Source organism: Nematolebias whitei, chromosome 3, assembly GCF_014905685.2.
Source record: "Nematolebias whitei isolate Nwh7 chromosome 3, NemWhi1, whole genome shotgun sequence".
Classification (NCBI taxonomy): Eukaryota; Metazoa; Chordata; class Actinopteri; order Cyprinodontiformes; family Rivulidae; genus Nematolebias; species Nematolebias whitei.
In genome coordinates, this window is record NC_056500.1 from 1659871 (window position 1) to 1665784 (window position 5914).

The window sequence follows — 5914 nt, forward strand, 5'->3', positions numbered from 1 at the left end:
TTGCATTCAGTTTTTATTCACAATTTGTTTAGTGTCCCAACTTTTTTGGAATCCGGTTTGTTTGTATGTATATATAAATATATGTATAATCTAATTTTTAACATGGTGGATCAGTTGATAGAGCTGCTGCCTCTCAGCGAGCAAGTCGCTAGTTCAAATCCTGGTCGGGTGGAGTTTGCATGTTCTCTCTGTGCATGTGTGGGTTTTCTCCGGGTGCTCCAGTTTCCTCCCACAGATCAAAAACATGCATGTTAGGCTGATGGTAACTCTAAATTGTCTCTATGTGTCCCTGTCATGGACTGGAGACCTGTCCAGGTGTCCCCGTCATGGACTGGAGACCTGTCCAGGTGTCCCCGTCATGGACTGGAGACCTGTCCAGGTGTCCCCGTCATGGACTGGAGACCGGTCCAGGTGTCCCCGTCATGGACTGGAGACCGGTCCAGGTGTCCTCTCCTCTGACACAGTGACCCAAAAAGATCAAAGTGTGTAAATGGATGGATTTTTTAACATTTAATATGAAGTGTTTGAATCGCACCATGTGACAAACTGTCCTACGACTAAAAGAGATTATAAACTGTTAACGGCCTTATTCTTTTTGTTCGACCAGTGAAGTGTAGGAGTGAATGGTGAACTTTATTCACAGCTCGTTTCCTGCAGCAGCCCAACAACCTGCGTCATCACCAGCAATGATTCTTTACTGATTCACGACCTGTCCTCTGACGGACACTTTCCGCCCTGTCGTGAAACTGACGGACACTTTCCGCCCTGTCGTGAAACTGACGAGCTTCAGCAGGAACTAGACACTGATGGGAAACACGCGCGCGCACAGACACGCGCGTCATGTGACAACCATTTGACAGAAAGTCATCAGAAGATCATCTGATGATGATCATCAGATGATCTTCTGATGATGATCATCTGATGATCTTCTGATGATGATGATCATCTGATGACGGTTTTTAACAGACTGCTGACGAACTCCTGCGAATAAACAAGTTGTTACACATGTTCACGGAAAACGCACCTTTAGCTGCTGCTGAACGTGTCTCCGTAACGTGCCCGTGGAAGCAGAAGGTGGAGGCAAGTCCGTGTCGTGTCCCACGGTCACTCATTTCCACGCACGCGCCTGTTGAAGGCAGCTCTCCCAACAAGCTAACGTTAGCGCTAGCCCCGGCGTTAGCTCAAAAAGGATAAATATAATAAAAAAAAGCTCCGTGTTTTTTAACAAAGCACAAAAAATAACACCATGAAATGCGCCGCTTATCTCGCCACTTTTAATAATTTGTACAATCAACAAAAATACACTATTTTTAATCCTTTGGTCAGAACGGCTTTAGCGCCTCTGCCCTCAGCACTCACTTCCTGTATTGCTTCCTGCTAGCACGTGATTGGCTGAAATTAATCAGCCCAAGAGATTTGATTGGATAGTTTTCTGTGGGCGGTGCGCTATTGGCTGATTTGGTAACTCCAACCTGCGCTACGTTTTACGTAAGAAAACAGATTACAATACACATTTGCATCTGTACAAGTATGATTATAATATCATTAAAGTGACGTGTGTTACTGTGCCTATAAAAGGGCGACCTAAAATGTTTTTGCCAATTATAATTTAATTAAGAGATAATTTTAAGTGGCCTTCTTCCACTCGTTAATGACTGAGCTCTTGACAAGAAAACACTACACAGGAAAAGCTTTGATAAGTGAGCAATGAATCTTTCTCTGATTAGACATGATCTAATCACCTTTGACATTATTACTGGAATATCACAGTTGATTTTGAAAGCATCTGAGTGAAAACTTGGACCAGGCATCTCAAAGCACCGCAGCTCTTGGCACAAGATAAGCCCATCAACAAACTGGTTTAAAATGTGTTGTGGTAGTAGCAGAGAGTCCTCCTGAATGCACATTCTGAGCTTAATATCTCACGAGACTGCAGATTTTATTCTCAAGGCTCGACTAAAACAGCTATAACGTCATAATTTCACAACAAAAGATTTGTTTTCTAAGTGCAAATGTGATAAACAACACTTCATTTCTGAAGCAGAATCACTTTTTGTGACTAATACAGTTCAATAGTTGAATGCAACTGATATTTATTACTTTAATAACGTGAGTTGATCATTTTTAATCATATGTACAAAATGCCTCAAACCCTTTTCTTGGCCTCAGTTTCTGGTAAATTACAAAAACTTCCTGCTTCATTTCCTTAATGGGCCACAGACTGAAACACCAGCAGCTGTCAGCTTTACAGTCATTTTATACATCCATCATGATATTAGCCTTTAAACTTCAAAGATTTCCTGTGTCAGTAAAAATGTTCCAACCATAAAACAAGATAACTGTGTTTGCATCTGTCCATATTTATATTTTAAGGTAAACAAGTAGCTAAATCTAACAAAGCTCATTATAATACAGTGATCAACAATGATAACAGTAATTAGACAGATTGAGACATTAAACCATCATTTGTTGGTTTCTACGTCATGATTTGTAACAGCTGATGGTGTCAAATCTTAACTGACTACTTTTATTCTCATTCTTCTCGCTTACCTCACTCTTATTAAATAAGAATTTAAGAGCTTAACTTTATTTAGTGTGGTGTACTTATATTGTGCTGCCAAATTATGAAAGTTGACAGTTTTAAAGAGTTTTGTGAAGGAACCCTCTCCCGGTCCAGGTGCCAGAGTTTACACTACAAATAAATAGTTTAATAACTTCCGTAGGTCTGTTAATGAACTGAGGCTAATTCAAGTACAAACAGTCAACACAACAGAAAGTTTTGAACAAAACTTTATTCTACATCCTGCACTTCAGGTGTCTGTATCTGAGTCACATCTACCACAAATAAAAACTCAACCCAGTGGCTTGATCCGCTCTGAGCGAACAGAGATGAGGAATGTTTTCATATAACGTGTTCATTTCCTGCAGTTTAGAAGCAGTGCCATCAAACTGAACATTTCTTTTCTACAGTATGAAATAAAGTGCATATGTACCATTTACTCTGTTAAAAACAATGTTCAAACATACAACACTGACACCACTGAGTGGAAAATAAAAAGGCCTGCAGGTGGAAACAATATATGATTAGAGATGATCTGATGCCTTCAGTATTACAGCAAGGTATAAAAAACTGTCACAATTAATAAACAGCAGTATTTTTGCAAAGTCAGTATGTATTCCCCAAGATATAAATAACAGTCAAGTGACAAACACAAGAGAAAATAAAGCATTTTTCAAGTTTAATCACTGCAAATGTTTGTATCAGAACCATAAATGCATAATTAGTTAATAACAACCATGGTGCAGTAAAGAGTTCCGTACGTTGAACAGAAGTCACCGTGAACCACCAGAAGGCAGTCATGAGTTGAATATAAATCACACCGATTGCTGCATGAGCTCCATCATCGTGTTTAATGTTAATGAAAGATTAAGTGATAATATTGGAAAGGTCAGAGGTCTGATTTCAGCAGCGTACTGCAGCTCGTAGCCACTCGTGGTGGAGTTTTGCACAGACAAAGTTGTTCTGTCGGCTTCTTACAGCCAAACTGCGCTCTGGGCCTCAAATGGAAAGGAACAGATGAAGAGAGTCATTTAAACACCGAGGACACATGAAAGTGCGGTGCCGCCTAAACTGTTAAACTTTGAGTATTTCAAATTCTGCCTTGTTGTCAAATATACAATATATGCCGTCTGCTTTTTGCTGACGTGGAACCTGAACGGGTCAGAAGACGCTCACTGATGAGAGCGGAGCACCGTGAAGCAGCGGGACAATTTGGTGCATGAGCAAATCAGCAGTAAGTTGATTTACAAGAAGCTGGCGTGTGTCAACAGAGTCCATCGAAGGTGGCACCATGAGTAGAGAAAGTGTTATCAGGTAGTTGCCTGCGCATTCAACAGTCAAGACATTAGATGATGGTCAGCAGACAGGAGGATGTTAGCAGCACTTGAGAGGGGTCAGATCATTCACCGTCTGACATGTGGGGTGTACAGATGTTACAGTGGCCTGATGTTGGAACCAGTGGGCCCACGAGGACCACCACACACGCTATGAATGCTCCAGTCGCTCAAGGCAGACCCCACCCAGTGAGGATCATTGTGCTGTGCACCAAGCCTTACAGAACTCCATGGCATCCATACTGGGCCAGTACTGGGACCCTTTTGCCCCTTATCCACAGGTGCTACGTGGGCCAGCTTTAACATGCTCATGCCGGTTCCGTGTTTTATCCACAGTGCCTTCTACGGTGGAACCGGCCTGGTTTTACTACCTACTTCTCTGCGGTTCCAGTGAGTTCAAGTAGGACCTAAAACGTGACGTCAGCGCACTGTTGGTCACTGATTGGTCAGGGGGAGGAGTCACTGGACCTCAGAAACCTAAAAAAAAATTATACAGTATATAGCCCTGTGATGGACTTGCGACCCGTCCAGGGCCCCCGCCCCTCGCACAGTGATTGCTGGACATGGACACCGGTGACCCCCATGACCCAAAATGGAATAAGTGGGTAAAGATAATGTATGTATGTATGTATGTATATATATTTAATTCGATCATTTTAATAATCTGTATTGTTTTTAATTTACCAGAAACTTCCAATTAAATTCGCACTGAAACCTGTTTCAGCATCTCACCGCCACCAGCTGGTGAGAGGCGCGTGACCTCAATTTGAGCCCCGCCCACTGGAACCAGTACTGAAAGCATACAGGAGCACTGTGGATATGGAAAATGAAGCGGTCCTACCGGTACCGGCCTAATAAGGCCCAATTTTGCCCGACCCGACCAGGACCTGTGGTTTAGGGGCTTTAGTTATCCCACTCTGCATCTGATTTCATTAAAGCCAGAGATGCATCTGGCGCAGGGCCATAACGAGGAAGCACGGACTGATGACGAGTAATTTTGTTTCTGCGACATCCCAAATGAGCGCCACGTTTGAACCTAGTGGAGAGGACCAATCAGAGCAAGGTCGCAGAGAAACACACCGACACTCTTCATGGCATCACGGGCTGGAGGGACACAGGGGCGCACTTCAGGTCGCCTCTGGAAGGACTCTGAGGGACCCGGATTGTGCATTGCTGTGTCCTTGGCATGTGCACGTCTTACCCCTCTTCAGACAACACCGTGGTGCAGCCTTTCAATAAGGCAATTATCATCTATACATGTCGATACCACGAGAGCAGCAGTCTGTGCTGACAACGCTGAGGTCCAGTCCAGTAAAGCCCCAGGACCAGTCCCAGGACCAGTAAAGTCCCAGGACCAGTTCCAGGACCAGTCCCAGGACCAGTAAAGTCCCAGGACCAGTCCCAGGACCAGTCCCAGGTGTCAGCGAGGCTGAACCACAAGTCAGAACCGGCTAATGTAACAACTATTCTGGACTGAATTAATTTAATCCACTTTCTGGGCGTGTCGTTTTCCACAAAGCCTAAATGATGTGATGTGAACAAGAGGAGAATATTTTCTCTGAAGGACGATGGACAAAGAGATTATAGAGTCCAGAGAGTCGGTGCTGCTGATTCTTGTTCCTCTGAGTTTGAAGGCAGCTGAGCCAACAGTGGTTTAGATCAAACCATGGATATACTTTTTAAACGAACTCAGTTCAGAGTAAAATATGTCTGTATGCATCAAGTTGAGTTCAGCTGTGAAGCCCTTTTAACAGTTCGTGCTACATCAGAGAGTTTTCATGTTGCGTCTGAAACAACCCTCACTTTCACCGTTTGTGTGCAACAATCCTGCAGCCGCCACTCACTCCGCGCTGCAGATCATCTTTAATGAGCGAAACACACACACCAGACTCACACACACACGTCGCGTCCTGCTTCACGGACAACAAAACGTGCACGGACTTCAAATGAACAATTTTAAGTGTGTGTGTGTGTCTTCATGACATGTGTGTGTCTCTTCATGACATGTGTGTGTCTCTTC

General features: G+C 43.5%; 1 protein-coding gene across 1 annotated transcript in view; it reads right to left on the reverse strand.

Annotated features, from left to right (window-relative positions):
• Positions 1 to 1388, reverse strand: part of atg4da (autophagy related 4D, cysteine peptidase a) — a 10244-nt gene extending 8856 nt beyond the window's left edge. Inside the window, exon 1 of the mRNA XM_037674414.1 lies at positions 1025 to 1388. The gene's annotated coding sequence lies outside the window, so the exon portion shown is untranslated. The remainder of the gene's footprint in view (positions 1 to 1024) is intronic.
• Between the last annotated feature and the right edge of the window lie 4526 nt (positions 1389 to 5914).